Genomic DNA, 16513 nt, shown 5'->3' with positions numbered 1-16513 from the left:
GGCCCGGCGGGGGCGGAGCCGGCGGCCCCCGCCGCGGGCGAGTAAAGGAGAAGGCGGGCGGAGCGGGAGGCAAAAAGCCTACAGCACCCGGTATTCCCAGGCGGTCTCCCATCCAAGTACTAACCAGGCCCGACCCTGCTTAGCTTCCGAGATCAGACGAGATCGGGCGCGTTCAGGGTGGTATGGCCGTAGACGGGGGCGGGGGCCGCGGGCTGCCTCTTGAGGCCCAGTTTCGCTGGCGCTGGCGCCTTAACGCCAGCCTGGCGGCCGGCCCGCCCCGGCAGGGCCCCCTCGCCCGCCCAGGCAGGGGGAACGGAGGTCTCGGGTATCGGGCGGCGGCGGAGGGTTTGGCGACCACCTCCCAGCCCAGGGCGGCCGTGACCCAGCAAACCCTTCGGCGCTTGGCGCCCCGCCCAAGATCCCGCACGTCGCTCACAGGGACGTGGCCCCGGAGGCTTCAGGGCCCGGGGCCCGCGGTCCCTTGGGCATCGGCCCTGCCGGCCCACGCGGCGCTAGGCGCAGCCCGGCCGCAGCCCGGGCCGGCCCTCCTGCCCGACGGCAGCTGGCCCGAAGCCACTGGGAGCCACCATTGAGTCGCCACGGCCCCTCAGCCCCGGCAAGGCCACCCTTGCCCCCACACCCCCCGCCGAGCTCAGGACCCCGCCCCTGGTGGCCGGCAGGCCCGGGGAAGCGGCCCCTGCCCTCGATCCCGCTCCCGCACCCGGCCGCGGTGACACGCCAGCGGGGCGGGGTGGGGGTGGGGGGCTTTTGTCGGAGGGAGCTGTGGAGGGACACACCGGCACACAGGTGGCGGCGCCGGGGCTGGGCGCCGGTGGGGGCGGCCAGGTGCAGGTCGAGGGGCTCGCGGGCCGAAAGGACGGCAAGTGGGCCCGCGGCGGAGTCTGGGTCCGGGCCAGCCACCCCGGGAGCGTCTGGGGTGCGGCTGCCTTCCAGGGCCGCCTTCTGGCCGGCCGGGCCGGCGGGGAGGGCCCCCGCCGGCGCGCGCCGTGGTGGGAGGGGCCTGAGGAGGTGGGGCCTGCCGCGGGGCCCGGCGGGGGCGGAGCCGGCGGCCCCCGCCGCGGGCGAGTAAAGGAGAAGGCGGGCGGAGCGGGAGGCAAAAAGCCTACAGCACCCGGTATTCCCAGGCGGTCTCCCATCCAAGTACTAACCAGGCCCGACCCTGCTTAGCTTCCGAGATCAGACGAGATCGGGCGCGTTCAGGGTGGTATGGCCGTAGACGGGGGCGGGGGCCGCGGGCTGCCTCTTGAGGCCCAGTTTCGCTGGCGCTGGCGCCTTAACGCCAGCCTGGCGGCCGGCCCGCCCCGGCAGGGCCCCCTCGCCCGCCCAGGCAGGGGGAACGGAGGTCTCGGGTATCGGGCGGCGGCGGAGGGTTTGGCGACCACCTCCCAGCCCAGGGCGGCCGTGACCCAGCAAACCCTTCGGCGCTTGGCGCCCCGCCCAAGATCCCGCACGTCGCTCACAGGGACGTGGCCCCGGAGGCTTCAGGGCCCGGGGCCCGCGGTCCCTTGGGCATCGGCCCTGCCGGCCCACGCGGCGCTAGGCGCAGCCCGGCCGCAGCCCGGGCCGGCCCTCCTGCCCGACGGCAGCTGGCCCGAAGCCACTGGGAGCCACCATTGAGTCGCCACGGCCCCTCAGCCCCGGCAAGGCCACCCTTGCCCCCACACCCCCCGCCGAGCTCAGGACCCCGCCCCTGGTGGCCGGCAGGCCCGGGGAAGCGGCCCCTGCCCTCGATCCCGCTCCCGCACCCGGCCGCGGTGACACGCCAGCGGGGCGGGGTGGGGGTGGGGGGCTTTTGTCGGAGGGAGCTGTGGAGGGACACACCGGCACACAGGTGGCGGCGCCGGGGCTGGGCGCCGGTGGGGGCGGCCAGGTGCAGGTCGAGGGGCTCGCGGGCCGAAAGGACGGCAAGTGGGCCCGCGGCGGAGTCTGGGTCCGGGCCAGCCACCCCGGGAGCGTCTGGGGTGCGGCTGCCTTCCAGGGCCGCCTTCTGGCCGGCCGGGCCGGCGGGGAGCGCCCCCGCCGGCGCGCGCCGTGGTGGGAGGGGCCTGAGGAGGTGGGGCCTGCCGCGGGGCCCGGCGGGGGCGGAGCCGGCGGCCCCCGCCGCGGGCGAGTAAAGGAGAAGGCGGGCGGAGCGGGAGGCAAAAAGCCTACAGCACCCGGTATTCCCAGGCGGTCTCCCATCCAAGTACTAACCAGGCCCGACCCTGCTTAGCTTCCGAGATCAGACGAGATCGGGCGCGTTCAGGGTGGTATGGCCGTAGACGGGGGCGGGGGCCGCGGGCTGCCTCTTGAGGCCCAGTTTCGCTGGCGCTGGCGCCTTAACGCCAGCCTGGCGGCCGGCCCGCCCCGGCAGGGCCCCCTCGCCCGCCCAGGCAGGGGGAACGGAGGTCTCGGGTATCGGGCGGCGGCGGAGGGTTTGGCGACCACCTCCCAGCCCAGGGCGGCCGTGACCCAGCAAACCCTTCGGCGCTTGGCGCCCCGCCCAAGATCCCGCACGTCGCTCACAGGGACGTGGCCCCGGAGGCTTCAGGGCCCGGGGCCCGCGGTCCCTTGGGCATCGGCCCTGCCGGCCCACGCGGCGCTAGGCGCAGCCCGGCCGCAGCCCGGGCCGGCCCTCCTGCCCGACGGCAGCTGGCCCGAAGCCACTGGGAGCCACCATTGAGTCGCCACGGCCCCTCAGCCCCGGCAAGGCCACCCTTGCCCCCACACCCCCCGCCGAGCTCAGGACCCCGCCCCTGGTGGCCGGCAGGCCCGGGGAAGCGGCCCCTGCCCTCGATCCCGCTCCCGCACCCGGCCGCGGTGACACGCCAGCGGGGCGGGGTGGGGGTGGGGGGCTTTTGTCGGAGGGAGCTGTGGAGGGACACACCGGCACACAGGTGGCGGCGCCGGGGCTGGGCGCCGGTGGGGGCGGCCAGGTGCAGGTCGAGGGGCTCGCGGGCCGAAAGGACGGCAAGTGGGCCCGCGGCGGAGTCTGGGTCCGGGCCAGCCACCCCGGGAGCGTCTGGGGTGCGGCTGCCTTCCAGGGCCGCCTTCTGGCCGGCCGGGCCGGCGGGGAGCGCCCCCGCCGGCGCGCGCCGTGGTGGGAGGGGCCTGAGGAGGTGGGGCCTGCCGCGGGGCCCGGCGGGGGCGGAGCCGGCGGCCCCCGCCGCGGGCGAGTAAAGGAGAAGGCGGGCGGAGCGGGAGGCAAAAAGCCTACAGCACCCGGTATTCCCAGGCGGTCTCCCATCCAAGTACTAACCAGGCCCGACCCTGCTTAGCTTCCGAGATCAGACGAGATCGGGCGCGTTCAGGGTGGTATGGCCGTAGACGGGGGCGGGGGCCGCGGGCTGCCTCTTGAGGCCCAGTTTCGCTGGCGCTGGCGCCTTAACGCCAGCCTGGCGGCCGGCCCGCCCCGGCAGGGCCCCCTCGCCCGCCCAGGCAGGGGGAACGGAGGTCTCGGGTATCGGGCGGCGGCGGAGGGTTTGGCGACCACCTCCCAGCCCAGGGCGGCCGTGACCCAGCAAACCCTTCGGCGCTTGGCGCCCCGCCCAAGATCCCGCACGTCGCTCACAGGGACGTGGCCCCGGAGGCTTCAGGGCCCGGGGCCCGCGGTCCCTTGGGCATCGGCCCTGCCGGCCCACGCGGCGCGAGGCGCAGCCCGGCCGCAGCCCGGGCCGGCCCTCCTGCCCGACAGCAGCTGGCCCGAAGCCACTGGGAGCCACCATTGAGTCGCCACGGCCCCTCAGCCCCGGCAAGGCCACCCTTGCCCCCACACCCCCCGCCGAGCTCAGGACCCCGCCCCTGGTGGCCGGCAGGCCCGGGGAAGCGGCCCCTGCCCTCGATCCCGCTCCCGCACCCGGCCGCGGTGACACGCCAGAGGGGCGGGGTGGGGGTGGGGGGCTTTTGTCGGAGGGAGCTGTGGAGGGACACACCGGCACACAGGTGGCGGCGCCGGGGCTGGGCGCCGGTGGGGGCGGCCAGGTGCAGGTCGAGGGGCTCGCGGGCCGAAAGGACAGCAAGTGGGCCCGCGGCGGAGTCTGGGTCCGGGCCAGCCACCCCGGGAGCGTCTGGGGTGCGGCCGCCTTCCAGGGCCGCCTTCTGGCCGCCTGGCCGGCCGGGCCGGCGGGGAGCGCCCCCGCCGGCGCGCGCCGTGGTGGGAGGGGCCTGAGGAGGTGGGGCCTGCCGCGGGGTCCGGCGGGGGCGGAGCCGGCGGCCCCCGCCGCGGGCGAGTAAAGGAGAAGGCGGGCGGAGCGGGAGGCAAAAAGCCTACAGCACCCGGTATTCCCAGGCGGTCTCCCATCCAAGTACTAACCAGGCCCGACCCTGCTTAGCTTCCGAGATCAGACGAGATCGGGCGCGTTCAGGGTGGTATGGCCGTAGACGGGGGCGGGGGCCGCGGGCTGCCTCTTGAGGCCCAGTTTCGCTGGCGCTGGCGCCTTAACGCCAGCCTGGCGGCCGGCCCGCCCCGGCAGGGCCCCCTCGCCCGCCCAGGCAGGGGGAACGGAGGTCTCGGGTATCGGGCGGCGGCGGAGGGTTTGGCGACCACCTCCCAGCCCAGGGCGGCCGTGACCCAGCAAACCCTTCGGCGCTTGGCGCCCCGCCCAAGATCCCGCACGTCGCTCACAGGGACGTGGCCCCGGAGGCTTCAGGGCCCGGGGCCCGCGGTCCCTTGGGCATCGGCCCTGCCGGCCCACGCGGCGCTAGGCGCAGCCCGGCCGCAGCCCGGGCCGGCCCTCCTGCCCGACGGCAGCTGGCCCGAAGCCACTGGGAGCCACCATTGAGTCGCCACGGCCCCTCAGCCCCGGCAAGGCCACCCTTGCCCCCACACCCCCCGCCGAGCTCAGGACCCCGCCCCTGGTGGCCGGCAGGCCCGGGGAAGCGGCCCCTGCCCTCGATCCCGCTCCCGCACCCGGCCGCGGTGACACGCCAGCGGGGCGGGGTGGGGGTGGGGGGCTTTTGTCGGAGGGAGCTGTGGAGGGACACACCGGCACACAGGTGGCGGCGCCGGGGCTGGGCGCCGGTGGGGGCGGCCAGGTGCAGGTCGAGGGGCTCGCGGGCCGAAAGGACGGCAAGTGGGCCCGCGGCGGAGTCTGGGTCCGGGCCAGCCACCCCGGGAGCGTCTGGGGTGCGGCTGCCTTCCAGGGCCGCCTTCTGGCCGGCCGGGCCGGCGGGGAGCGCCCCCGCCGGCGCGCGCCGTGGTGGGAGGGGCCTGAGGAGGTGGGGCCTGCCGCGGGGCCCGGCGGGGGCGGAGCCGGCGGCCCCCGCCGCGGGCGAGTAAAGGAGAAGGCGGGCGGAGCGGGAGGCAAAAAGCCTACAGCACCCGGTATTCCCAGGCGGTCTCCCATCCAAGTACTAACCAGGCCCGACCCTGCTTAGCTTCCGAGATCAGACGAGATCGGGCGCGTTCAGGGTGGTATGGCCGTAGACGGGGGCGGGGGCCGCGGGCTGCCTCTTGAGGCCCAGTTTCGCTGGCGCTGGCGCCTTAACGCCAGCCTGGCGGCCGGCCCGCCCCGGCAGGGCCCCCTCGCCCGCCCAGGCAGGGGGAACGGAGGTCTCGGGTATCGGGCGGCGGCGGAGGGTTTGGCGACCACCTCCCAGCCCAGGGCGGCCGTGACCCAGCAAACCCTTCGGCGCTTGGCGCCCCGCCCAAGATCCCGCACGTCGCTCACAGGGACGTGGCCCCGGAGGCTTCAGGGCCCGGGGCCCGCGGTCCCTTGGGCATCGGCCCTGCCGGCCCACGCGGCGCTAGGCGCAGCCCGGCCGCAGCCCGGGCCGGCCCTCCTGCCCGACGGCAGCTGGCCCGAAGCCACTGGGAGCCACCATTGAGTCGCCACGGCCCCTCAGCCCCGGCAAGGCCACCCTTGCCCCCACACCCCCCGCCGAGCTCAGGACCCCGCCCCTGGTGGCCGGCAGGCCCGGGGAAGCGGCCCCTGCCCTCGATCCCGCTCCCGCACCCGGCCGCGGTGACACGCCAGCGGGGCGGGGTGGGGGTGGGGGGCTTTTGTCGGAGGGAGCTGTGGAGGGACACACCGGCACACAGGTGGCGGCGCCGGGGCTGGGCGCCGGTGGGGGCGGCCAGGTGCAGGTCGAGGGGCTCGCGGGCCGAAAGGACGGCAAGTGGGCCCGCGGCGGAGTCTGGGTCCGGGCCAGCCACCCCGGGAGCGTCTGGGGTGCGGCTGCCTTCCAGGGCCGCCTTCTGGCCGGCCGGGCCGGCGGGGAGGGCCCCCGCCGGCGCGCGCCGTGGTGGGAGGGGCCTGAGGAGGTGGGGCCTGCCGCGGGGCCCGGCGGGGGCGGAGCCGGCGGCCCCCGCCGCGGGCGAGTAAAGGAGAAGGCGGGCGGAGCGGGAGGCAAAAAGCCTACAGCACCCGGTATTCCCAGGCGGTCTCCCATCCAAGTACTAACCAGGCCCGACCCTGCTTAGCTTCCGAGATCAGACGAGATCGGGCGCGTTCAGGGTGGTATGGCCGTAGACGGGGGCGGGGGCCGCGGGCTGCCTCTTGAGGCCCAGTTTCGCTGGCGCTGGCGCCTTAACGCCAGCCTGGCGGCCGGCCCGCCCCGGCAGGGCCCCCTCGCCCGCCCAGGCAGGGGGAACGGAGGTCTCGGGTATCGGGCGGCGGCGGAGGGTTTGGCGACCACCTCCCAGCCCAGGGCGGCCGTGACCCAGCAAACCCTTCGGCGCTTGGCGCCCCGCCCAAGATCCCGCACGTCGCTCACAGGGACGTGGCCCCGGAGGCTTCAGGGCCCGGGGCCCGCGGTCCCTTGGGCATCGGCCCTGCCGGCCCACGCGGCGCTAGGCGCAGCCCGGCCGCAGCCCGGGCCGGCCCTCCTGCCCGACGGCAGCTGGCCCGAAGCCACTGGGAGCCACCATTGAGTCGCCACGGCCCCTCAGCCCCGGCAAGGCCACCCTTGCCCCCACACCCCCCGCCGAGCTCAGGACCCCGCCCCTGGTGGCCGGCAGGCCCGGGGAAGCGGCCCCTGCCCTCGATCCCGCTCCCGCACCCGGCCGCGGTGACACGCCAGCGGGGCGGGGTGGGGGTGGGGGGCTTTTGTCGGAGGGAGCTGTGGAGGGACACACCGGCACACAGGTGGCGGCGCCGGGGCTGGGCGCCGGTGGGGGCGGCCAGGTGCAGGTCGAGGGGCTCGCGGGCCGAAAGGACGGCAAGTGGGCCCGCGGCGGAGTCTGGGTCCGGGCCAGCCACCCCGGGAGCGTCTGGGGTGCGGCTGCCTTCCAGGGCCGCCTTCTGGCCGGCCGGGCCGGCGGGGAGCGCCCCCGCCGGCGCGCGCCGTGGTGGGAGGGGCCTGAGGAGGTGGGGCCTGCCGCGGGGCCCGGCGGGGGCGGAGCCGGCGGCCCCCGCCGCGGGCGAGTAAAGGAGAAGGCGGGCGGAGCGGGAGGCAAAAAGCCTACAGCACCCGGTATTCCCAGGCGGTCTCCCATCCAAGTACTAACCAGGCCCGACCCTGCTTAGCTTCCGAGATCAGACGAGATCGGGCGCGTTCAGGGTGGTATGGCCGTAGACGGGGGCGGGGGCCGCGGGCTGCCTCTTGAGGCCCAGTTTCGCTGGCGCTGGCGCCTTAACGCCAGCCTGGCGGCCGGCCCGCCCCGGCAGGGCCCCCTCGCCCGCCCAGGCAGGGGGAACGGAGGTCTCGGGTATCGGGCGGCGGCGGAGGGTTTGGCGACCACCTCCCAGCCCAGGGCGGCCGTGACCCAGCAAACCCTTCGGCGCTTGGCGCCCCGCCCAAGATCCCGCACGTCGCTCACAGGGACGTGGCCCCGGAGGCTTCAGGGCCCGGGGCCCGCGGTCCCTTGGGCATCGGCCCTGCCGGCCCACGCGGCGCTAGGCGCAGCCCGGCCGCAGCCCGGGCCGGCCCTCCTGCCCGACGGCAGCTGGCCCGAAGCCACTGGGAGCCACCATTGAGTCGCCACGGCCCCTCAGCCCCGGCAAGGCCACCCTTGCCCCCACACCCCCCGCCGAGCTCAGGACCCCGCCCCTGGTGGCCGGCAGGCCCGGGGAAGCGGCCCCTGCCCTCGATCCCGCTCCCGCACCCGGCCGCGGTGACACGCCAGCGGGGCGGGGTGGGGGTGGGGGGCTTTTGTCGGAGGGAGCTGTGGAGGGACACACCGGCACACAGGTGGCGGCGCCGGGGCTGGGCGCCGGTGGGGGCGGCCAGGTGCAGGTCGAGGGGCTCGCGGGCCGAAAGGACGGCAAGTGGGCCCGCGGCGGAGTCTGGGTCCGGGCCAGCCACCCCGGGAGCGTCTGGGGTGCGGCTGCCTTCCAGGGCCGCCTTCTGGCCGGCCGGGCCGGCGGGGAGCGCCCCCGCCGGCGCGCGCCGTGGTGGGAGGGGCCTGAGGAGGTGGGGCCTGCCGCGGGGCCCGGCGGGGGCGGAGCCGGCGGCCCCCGCCGCGGGCGAGTAAAGGAGAAGGCGGGCGGAGCGGGAGGCAAAAAGCCTACAGCACCCGGTATTCCCAGGCGGTCTCCCATCCAAGTACTAACCAGGCCCGACCCTGCTTAGCTTCCGAGATCAGACGAGATCGGGCGCGTTCAGGGTGGTATGGCCGTAGACGGGGGCGGGGGCCGCGGGCTGCCTCTTGAGGCCCAGTTTCGCTGGCGCTGGCGCCTTAACGCCAGCCTGGCGGCCGGCCCGCCCCGGCAGGGCCCCCTCGCCCGCCCAGGCAGGGGGAACGGAGGTCTCGGGTATCGGGCGGCGGCGGAGGGTTTGGCGACCACCTCCCAGCCCAGGGCGGCCGTGACCCAGCAAACCCTTCGGCGCTTGGCGCCCCGCCCAAGATCCCGCACGTCGCTCACAGGGACGTGGCCCCGGAGGCTTCAGGGCCCGGGGCCCGCGGTCCCTTGGGCATCGGCCCTGCCGGCCCACGCGGCGCGAGGCGCAGCCCGGCCGCAGCCCGGGCCGGCCCTCCTGCCCGACGGCAGCTGGCCCGAAGCCACTGGGAGCCACCATTGAGTCGCCACGGCCCCTCAGCCCCGGCAAGGCCACCCTTGCCCCCACACCCCCCGCCGAGCTCAGGACCCCGCCCCTGGTGGCCGGCAGGCCCGGGGAAGCGGCCCCTGCCCTCGATCCCGCTCCCGCACCCGGCCGCGGTGACACGCCAGAGGGGCGGGGTGGGGGTGGGGGGCTTTTGTCGGAGGGAGCTGTGGAGGGACACACCGGCACACAGGTGGCGGCGCCGGGGCTGGGCGCCGGTGGGGGCGGCCAGGTGCAGGTCGAGGGGCTCGCGGGCCGAAAGGACAGCAAGTGGGCCCGCGGCGGAGTCTGGGTCCGGGCCAGCCACCCCGGGAGCGTCTGGGGTGCGGCCGCCTTCCAGGGCCGCCTTCTGGCCGCCTGGCCGGCCGGGCCGGCGGGGAGCGCCCCCGCCGGCGCGCGCCGTGGTGGGAGGGGCCTGAGGAGGTGGGGCCTGCCGCGGGGTCCGGCGGGGGCGGAGCCGGCGGCCCCCGCCGCGGGCGAGTAAAGGAGAAGGCGGGCGGAGCGGGAGGCAAAAAGCCTACAGCACCCGGTATTCCCAGGCGGTCTCCCATCCAAGTACTAACCAGGCCCGACCCTGCTTAGCTTCCGAGATCAGACGAGATCGGGCGCGTTCAGGGTGGTATGGCCGTAGACGGGGGCGGGGGCCGCGGGCTGCCTCTTGAGGCCCAGTTTCGCTGGCGCTGGCGCCTTAACGCCAGCCTGGCGGCCGGCCCGCCCCGGCAGGGCCCCCTCGCCCGCCCAGGCAGGGGGAACGGAGGTCTCGGGTATCGGGCGGCGGCGGAGGGTTTGGCGACCACCTCCCAGCCCAGGGCGGCCGTGACCCAGCAAACCCTTCGGCGCTTGGCGCCCCGCCCAAGATCCCGCACGTCGCTCACAGGGACGTGGCCCCGGAGGCTTCAGGGCCCGGGGCCCGCGGTCCCTTGGGCATCGGCCCTGCCGGCCCACGCGGCGCTAGGCGCAGCCCGGCCGCAGCCCGGGCCGGCCCTCCTGCCCGACGGCAGCTGGCCCGAAGCCACTGGGAGCCACCATTGAGTCGCCACGGCCCCTCAGCCCCGGCAAGGCCACCCTTGCCCCCACACCCCCCGCCGAGCTCAGGACCCCGCCCCTGGTGGCCGGCAGGCCCGGGGAAGCGGCCCCTGCCCTCGATCCCGCTCCCGCACCCGGCCGCGGTGACACGCCAGCGGGGCGGGGTGGGGGTGGGGGGCTTTTGTCGGAGGGAGCTGTGGAGGGACACACCGGCACACAGGTGGCGGCGCCGGGGCTGGGCGCCGGTGGGGGCGGCCAGGTGCAGGTCGAGGGGCTCGCGGGCCGAAAGGACGGCAAGTGGGCCCGCGGCGGAGTCTGGGTCCGGGCCAGCCACCCCGGGAGCGTCTGGGGTGCGGCTGCCTTCCAGGGCCGCCTTCTGGCCGGCCGGGCCGGCGGGGAGCGCCCCCGCCGGCGCGCGCCGTGGTGGGAGGGGCCTGAGGAGGTGGGGCCTGCCGCGGGGCCCGGCGGGGGCGGAGCCGGCGGCCCCCGCCGCGGGCGAGTAAAGGAGAAGGCGGGCGGAGCGGGAGGCAAAAAGCCTACAGCACCCGGTATTCCCAGGCGGTCTCCCATCCAAGTACTAACCAGGCCCGACCCTGCTTAGCTTCCGAGATCAGACGAGATCGGGCGCGTTCAGGGTGGTATGGCCGTAGACGGGGGCGGGGGCCGCGGGCTGCCTCTTGAGGCCCAGTTTCGCTGGCGCTGGCGCCTTAACGCCAGCCTGGCGGCCGGCCCGCCCCGGCAGGGCCCCCTCGCCCGCCCAGGCAGGGGGAACGGAGGTCTCGGGTATCGGGCGGCGGCGGAGGGTTTGGCGACCACCTCCCAGCCCAGGGCGGCCGTGACCCAGCAAACCCTTCGGCGCTTGGCGCCCCGCCCAAGATCCCGCACGTCGCTCACAGGGACGTGGCCCCGGAGGCTTCAGGGCCCGGGGCCCGCGGTCCCTTGGGCATCGGCCCTGCCGGCCCACGCGGCGCTAGGCGCAGCCCGGCCGCAGCCCGGGCCGGCCCTCCTGCCCGACGGCAGCTGGCCCGAAGCCACTGGGAGCCACCATTGAGTCGCCACGGCCCCTCAGCCCCGGCAAGGCCACCCTTGCCCCCACACCCCCCGCCGAGCTCAGGACCCCGCCCCTGGTGGCCGGCAGGCCCGGGGAAGCGGCCCCTGCCCTCGATCCCGCTCCCGCACCCGGCCGCGGTGACACGCCAGCGGGGCGGGGTGGGGGTGGGGGGCTTTTGTCGGAGGGAGCTGTGGAGGGACACACCGGCACACAGGTGGCGGCGCCGGGGCTGGGCGCCGGTGGGGGCGGCCAGGTGCAGGTCGAGGGGCTCGCGGGCCGAAAGGACGGCAAGTGGGCCCGCGGCGGAGTCTGGGTCCGGGCCAGCCACCCCGGGAGCGTCTGGGGTGCGGCTGCCTTCCAGGGCCGCCTTCTGGCCGGCCGGGCCGGCGGGGAGGGCCCCCGCCGGCGCGCGCCGTGGTGGGAGGGGCCTGAGGAGGTGGGGCCTGCCGCGGGGCCCGGCGGGGGCGGAGCCGGCGGCCCCCGCCGCGGGCGAGTAAAGGAGAAGGCGGGCGGAGCGGGAGGCAAAAAGCCTACAGCACCCGGTATTCCCAGGCGGTCTCCCATCCAAGTACTAACCAGGCCCGACCCTGCTTAGCTTCCGAGATCAGACGAGATCGGGCGCGTTCAGGGTGGTATGGCCGTAGACGGGGGCGGGGGCCGCGGGCTGCCTCTTGAGGCCCAGTTTCGCTGGCGCTGGCGCCTTAACGCCAGCCTGGCGGCCGGCCCGCCCCGGCAGGGCCCCCTCGCCCGCCCAGGCAGGGGGAACGGAGGTCTCGGGTATCGGGCGGCGGCGGAGGGTTTGGCGACCACCTCCCAGCCCAGGGCGGCCGTGACCCAGCAAACCCTTCGGCGCTTGGCGCCCCGCCCAAGATCCCGCACGTCGCTCACAGGGACGTGGCCCCGGAGGCTTCAGGGCCCGGGGCCCGCGGTCCCTTGGGCATCGGCCCTGCCGGCCCACGCGGCGCTAGGCGCAGCCCGGCCGCAGCCCGGGCCGGCCCTCCTGCCCGACGGCAGCTGGCCCGAAGCCACTGGGAGCCACCATTGAGTCGCCACGGCCCCTCAGCCCCGGCAAGGCCACCCTTGCCCCCACACCCCCCGCCGAGCTCAGGACCCCGCCCCTGGTGGCCGGCAGGCCCGGGGAAGCGGCCCCTGCCCTCGATCCCGCTCCCGCACCCGGCCGCGGTGACACGCCAGCGGGGCGGGGTGGGGGTGGGGGGCTTTTGTCGGAGGGAGCTGTGGAGGGACACACCGGCACACAGGTGGCGGCGCCGGGGCTGGGCGCCGGTGGGGGCGGCCAGGTGCAGGTCGAGGGGCTCGCGGGCCGAAAGGACGGCAAGTGGGCCCGCGGCGGAGTCTGGGTCCGGGCCAGCCACCCCGGGAGCGTCTGGGGTGCGGCTGCCTTCCAGGGCCGCCTTCTGGCCGGCCGGGCCGGCGGGGAGGGCCCCCGCCGGCGCGCGCCGTGGTGGGAGGGGCCTGAGGAGGTGGGGCCTGCCGCGGGGCCCGGCGGGGGCGGAGCCGGCGGCCCCCGCCGCGGGCGAGTAAAGGAGAAGGCGGGCGGAGCGGGAGGCAAAAAGCCTACAGCACCCGGTATTCCCAGGCGGTCTCCCATCCAAGTACTAACCAGGCCCGACCCTGCTTAGCTTCCGAGATCAGACGAGATCGGGCGCGTTCAGGGTGGTATGGCCGTAGACGGGGGCGGGGGCCGCGGGCTGCCTCTTGAGGCCCAGTTTCGCTGGCGCTGGCGCCTTAACGCCAGCCTGGCGGCCGGCCCGCCCCGGCAGGGCCCCCTCGCCCGCCCAGGCAGGGGGAACGGAGGTCTCGGGTATCGGGCGGCGGCGGAGGGTTTGGCGACCACCTCCCAGCCCAGGGCGGCCGTGACCCAGCAAACCCTTCGGCGCTTGGCGCCCCGCCCAAGATCCCGCACGTCGCTCACAGGGACGTGGCCCCGGAGGCTTCAGGGCCCGGGGCCCGCGGTCCCTTGGGCATCGGCCCTGCCGGCCCACGCGGCGCTAGGCGCAGCCCGGCCGCAGCCCGGGCCGGCCCTCCTGCCCGACGGCAGCTGGCCCGAAGCCACTGGGAGCCACCATTGAGTCGCCACGGCCCCTCAGCCCCGGCAAGGCCACCCTTGCCCCCACACCCCCCGCCGAGCTCAGGACCCCGCCCCTGGTGGCCGGCAGGCCCGGGGAAGCGGCCCCTGCCCTCGATCCCGCTCCCGCACCCGGCCGCGGTGACACGCCAGCGGGGCGGGGTGGGGGTGGGGGGCTTTTGTCGGAGGGAGCTGTGGAGGGACACACCGGCACACAGGTGGCGGCGCCGGGGCTGGGCGCCGGTGGGGGCGGCCAGGTGCAGGTCGAGGGGCTCGCGGGCCGAAAGGACGGCAAGTGGGCCCGCGGCGGAGTCTGGGTCCGGGCCAGCCACCCCGGGAGCGTCTGGGGTGCGGCTGCCTTCCAGGGCCGCCTTCTGGCCGGCCGGGCCGGCGGGGAGCGCCCCCGCCGGCGCGCGCCGTGGTGGGAGGGGCCTGAGGAGGTGGGGCCTGCCGCGGGGCCCGGCGGGGGCGGAGCCGGCGGCCCCCGCCGCGGGCGAGTAAAGGAGAAGGCGGGCGGAGCGGGAGGCAAAAAGCCTACAGCACCCGGTATTCCCAGGCGGTCTCCCATCCAAGTACTAACCAGGCCCGACCCTGCTTAGCTTCCGAGATCAGACGAGATCGGGCGCGTTCAGGGTGGTATGGCCGTAGACGGGGGCGGGGGCCGCGGGCTGCCTCTTGAGGCCCAGTTTCGCTGGCGCTGGCGCCTTAACGCCAGCCTGGCGGCCGGCCCGCCCCGGCAGGGCCCCCTCGCCCGCCCAGGCAGGGGGAACGGAGGTCTCGGGTATCGGGCGGCGGCGGAGGGTTTGGCGACCACCTCCCAGCCCAGGGCGGCCGTGACCCAGCAAACCCTTCGGCGCTTGGCGCCCCGCCCAAGATCCCGCACGTCGCTCACAGGGACGTGGCCCCGGAGGCTTCAGGGCCCGGGGCCCGCGGTCCCTTGGGCATCGGCCCTGCCGGCCCACGCGGCGCTAGGCGCAGCCCGGCCGCAGCCCGGGCCGGCCCTCCTGCCCGACGGCAGCTGGCCCGAAGCCACTGGGAGCCACCATTGAGTCGCCACGGCCCCTCAGCCCCGGCAAGGCCACCCTTGCCCCCACACCCCCCGCCGAGCTCAGGACCCCGCCCCTGGTGGCCGGCAGGCCCGGGGAAGCGGCCCCTGCCCTCGATCCCGCTCCCGCACCCGGCCGCGGTGACACGCCAGCGGGGCGGGGTGGGGGTGGGGGGCTTTTGTCGGAGGGAGCTGTGGAGGGACACACCGGCACACAGGTGGCGGCGCCGGGGCTGGGCGCCGGTGGGGGCGGCCAGGTGCAGGTCGAGGGGCTCGCGGGCCGAAAGGACGGCAAGTGGGCCCGCGGCGGAGTCTGGGTCCGGGCCAGCCACCCCGGGAGCGTCTGGGGTGCGGCTGCCTTCCAGGGCCGCCTTCTGGCCGGCCGGGCCGGCGGGGAGGGCCCCCGCCGGCGCGCGCCGTGGTGGGAGGGGCCTGAGGAGGTGGGGCCTGCCGCGGGGCCCGGCGGGGGCGGAGCCGGCGGCCCCCGCCGCGGGCGAGTAAAGGAGAAGGCGGGCGGAGCGGGAGGCAAAAAGCCTACAGCACCCGGTATTCCCAGGCGGTCTCCCATCCAAGTACTAACCAGGCCCGACCCTGCTTAGCTTCCGAGATCAGACGAGATCGGGCGCGTTCAGGGTGGTATGGCCGTAGACGGGGGCGGGGGCCGCGGGCTGCCTCTTGAGGCCCAGTTTCGCTGGCGCTGGCGCCTTAACGCCAGCCTGGCGGCCGGCCCGCCCCGGCAGGGCCCCCTCGCCCGCCCAGGCAGGGGGAACGGAGGTCTCGGGTATCGGGCGGCGGCGGAGGGTTTGGCGACCACCTCCCAGCCCAGGGCGGCCGTGACCCAGCAAACCCTTCGGCGCTTGGCGCCCCGCCCAAGATCCCGCACGTCGCTCACAGGGACGTGGCCCCGGAGGCTTCAGGGCCCGGGGCCCGCGGTCCCTTGGGCATCGGCCCTGCCGGCCCACGCGGCGCTAGGCGCAGCCCGGCCGCAGCCCGGGCCGGCCCTCCTGCCCGACGGCAGCTGGCCCGAAGCCACTGGGAGCCACCATTGAGTCGCCACGGCCCCTCAGCCCCGGCAAGGCCACCCTTGCCCCCACACCCCCCGCCGAGCTCAGGACCCCGCCCCTGGTGGCCGGCAGGCCCGGGGAAGCGGCCCCTGCCCTCGATCCCGCTCCCGCACCCGGCCGCGGTGACACGCCAGCGGGGCGGGGTGGGGGTGGGGGGCTTTTGTCGGAGGGAGCTGTGGAGGGACACACCGGCACACAGGTGGCGGCGCCGGGGCTGGGCGCCGGTGGGGGCGGCCAGGTGCAGGTCGAGGGGCTCGCGGGCCGAAAGGACGGCAAGTGGGCCCGCGGCGGAGTCTGGGTCCGGGCCAGCCACCCCGGGAGCGTCTGGGGTGCGGCTGCCTTCCAGGGCCGCCTTCTGGCCGGCCGGGCCGGCGGGGAGGGCCCCCGCCGGCGCGCGCCGTGGTGGGAGGGGCCTGAGGAGGTGGGGCCTGCCGCGGGGCCCGGCGGGGGCGGAGCCGGCGGCCCCCGCCGCGGGCGAGTAAAGGAGAAGGCGGGCGGAGCGGGAGGCAAAAAGCCTACAGCACCCGGTATTCCCAGGCGGTCTCCCATCCAAGTACTAACCAGGCCCGACCCTGCTTAGCTTCCGAGATCAGACGAGATCGGGCGCGTTCAGGGTGGTATGGCCGTAGACGGGGGCGGGGGCCGCGGGCTGCCTCTTGAGGCCCAGTTTCGCTGGCGCTGGCGCCTTAACGCCAGCCTGGCGGCCGGCCCGCCCCGGCAGGGCCCCCTCGCCCGCCCAGGCAGGGGGAACGGAGGTCTCGGGTATCGGGCGGCGGCGGAGGGTTTGGCGACCACCTCCCAGCCCAGGGCGGCCGTGACCCAGCAAACCCTTCGGCGCTTGGCGCCCCGCCCAAGATCCCGCACGTCGCTCACAGGGACGTGGCCCCGGAGGCTTCAGGGCCCGGGGCCCGCGGTCCCTTGGGCATCGGCCCTGCCGGCCCACGCGGCGCTAGGCGCAGCCCGGCCGCAGCCCGGGCCGGCCCTCCTGCCCGACGGCAGCTGGCCCGAAGCCACTGGGAGCCACCATTGAGTCGCCACGGCCCCTCAGCCCCGGCAAGGCCACCCTTGCCCCCACACCCCCCGCCGAGCTCAGGACCCCGCCCCTGGTGGCCGGCAGGCCCGGGGAAGCGGCCCCTGCCCTCGATCCCGCTCCCGCACCCGGCCGCGGTGACACGCCAGCGGGGCGGGGTGGGGGTGGGGGGCTTTTGTCGGAGGGAGCTGTGGAGGGACACACCGGCACACAGGTGGCGGCGCCGGGG

General features: G+C 76.9%; 16 non-coding genes across 16 annotated transcripts; all 16 read right to left on the bottom strand.

The window, feature by feature from the left end:
• Positions 1 to 75: 75 nt before the first annotated feature.
• LOC125963304 (5S ribosomal RNA) lies at positions 76 to 194 on the bottom strand. Its single transcript, XR_007475129.1, has one exon. It is a non-coding gene; the product is annotated as a 5S ribosomal RNA (ribosomal RNA).
• A 926-nt stretch (positions 195 to 1120) lies between these two features.
• Positions 1121 to 1239, bottom strand: LOC125963303 (5S ribosomal RNA). The gene has a single exon (XR_007475128.1). It is a non-coding gene; the product is annotated as a 5S ribosomal RNA (ribosomal RNA).
• A 926-nt stretch (positions 1240 to 2165) lies between these two features.
• On the bottom strand, positions 2166 to 2284 carry LOC125963302 (5S ribosomal RNA). Its single transcript, XR_007475127.1, has one exon. It is a non-coding gene; the product is annotated as a 5S ribosomal RNA (ribosomal RNA).
• Positions 2285 to 3210: 926 nt separating this feature from the next.
• LOC125963301 (5S ribosomal RNA) lies at positions 3211 to 3329 on the bottom strand. The gene has a single exon (XR_007475126.1). It is a non-coding gene; the product is annotated as a 5S ribosomal RNA (ribosomal RNA).
• Positions 3330 to 4263: 934 nt separating this feature from the next.
• On the bottom strand, positions 4264 to 4382 carry LOC125963299 (5S ribosomal RNA). The gene has a single exon (XR_007475124.1). It is a non-coding gene; the product is annotated as a 5S ribosomal RNA (ribosomal RNA).
• A 926-nt stretch (positions 4383 to 5308) lies between these two features.
• On the bottom strand, positions 5309 to 5427 carry LOC125963298 (5S ribosomal RNA). Its single transcript, XR_007475123.1, has one exon. It is a non-coding gene; the product is annotated as a 5S ribosomal RNA (ribosomal RNA).
• Positions 5428 to 6353: 926 nt separating this feature from the next.
• LOC125963297 (5S ribosomal RNA) lies at positions 6354 to 6472 on the bottom strand. The gene has a single exon (XR_007475122.1). It is a non-coding gene; the product is annotated as a 5S ribosomal RNA (ribosomal RNA).
• A 926-nt stretch (positions 6473 to 7398) lies between these two features.
• LOC125963296 (5S ribosomal RNA) lies at positions 7399 to 7517 on the bottom strand. The gene has a single exon (XR_007475121.1). It is a non-coding gene; the product is annotated as a 5S ribosomal RNA (ribosomal RNA).
• Positions 7518 to 8443: 926 nt separating this feature from the next.
• Positions 8444 to 8562, bottom strand: LOC125963295 (5S ribosomal RNA). Its single transcript, XR_007475120.1, has one exon. It is a non-coding gene; the product is annotated as a 5S ribosomal RNA (ribosomal RNA).
• Positions 8563 to 9496: 934 nt separating this feature from the next.
• Positions 9497 to 9615, bottom strand: LOC125963294 (5S ribosomal RNA). The gene has a single exon (XR_007475119.1). It is a non-coding gene; the product is annotated as a 5S ribosomal RNA (ribosomal RNA).
• A 926-nt stretch (positions 9616 to 10541) lies between these two features.
• On the bottom strand, positions 10542 to 10660 carry LOC125963293 (5S ribosomal RNA). The gene has a single exon (XR_007475118.1). It is a non-coding gene; the product is annotated as a 5S ribosomal RNA (ribosomal RNA).
• A 926-nt stretch (positions 10661 to 11586) lies between these two features.
• On the bottom strand, positions 11587 to 11705 carry LOC125963292 (5S ribosomal RNA). The gene has a single exon (XR_007475117.1). It is a non-coding gene; the product is annotated as a 5S ribosomal RNA (ribosomal RNA).
• A 926-nt stretch (positions 11706 to 12631) lies between these two features.
• Positions 12632 to 12750, bottom strand: LOC125963291 (5S ribosomal RNA). The gene has a single exon (XR_007475116.1). It is a non-coding gene; the product is annotated as a 5S ribosomal RNA (ribosomal RNA).
• Positions 12751 to 13676: 926 nt separating this feature from the next.
• On the bottom strand, positions 13677 to 13795 carry LOC125963290 (5S ribosomal RNA). The gene has a single exon (XR_007475115.1). It is a non-coding gene; the product is annotated as a 5S ribosomal RNA (ribosomal RNA).
• Positions 13796 to 14721: 926 nt separating this feature from the next.
• Positions 14722 to 14840, bottom strand: LOC125963288 (5S ribosomal RNA). Its single transcript, XR_007475113.1, has one exon. It is a non-coding gene; the product is annotated as a 5S ribosomal RNA (ribosomal RNA).
• A 926-nt stretch (positions 14841 to 15766) lies between these two features.
• On the bottom strand, positions 15767 to 15885 carry LOC125963287 (5S ribosomal RNA). The gene has a single exon (XR_007475111.1). It is a non-coding gene; the product is annotated as a 5S ribosomal RNA (ribosomal RNA).
• Positions 15886 to 16513: the final 628 nt, after the last annotated feature.

The sequence above is a fragment of the Orcinus orca genome, unplaced genomic scaffold (genome assembly GCF_937001465.1).
Source record: "Orcinus orca unplaced genomic scaffold, mOrcOrc1.1 scaffold_302, whole genome shotgun sequence".
In the NCBI taxonomy this organism is placed as follows: Eukaryota; Metazoa; Chordata; class Mammalia; order Artiodactyla; family Delphinidae; genus Orcinus; species Orcinus orca.
This window is presented reverse-complemented; position numbering and strand designations above follow the sequence as displayed.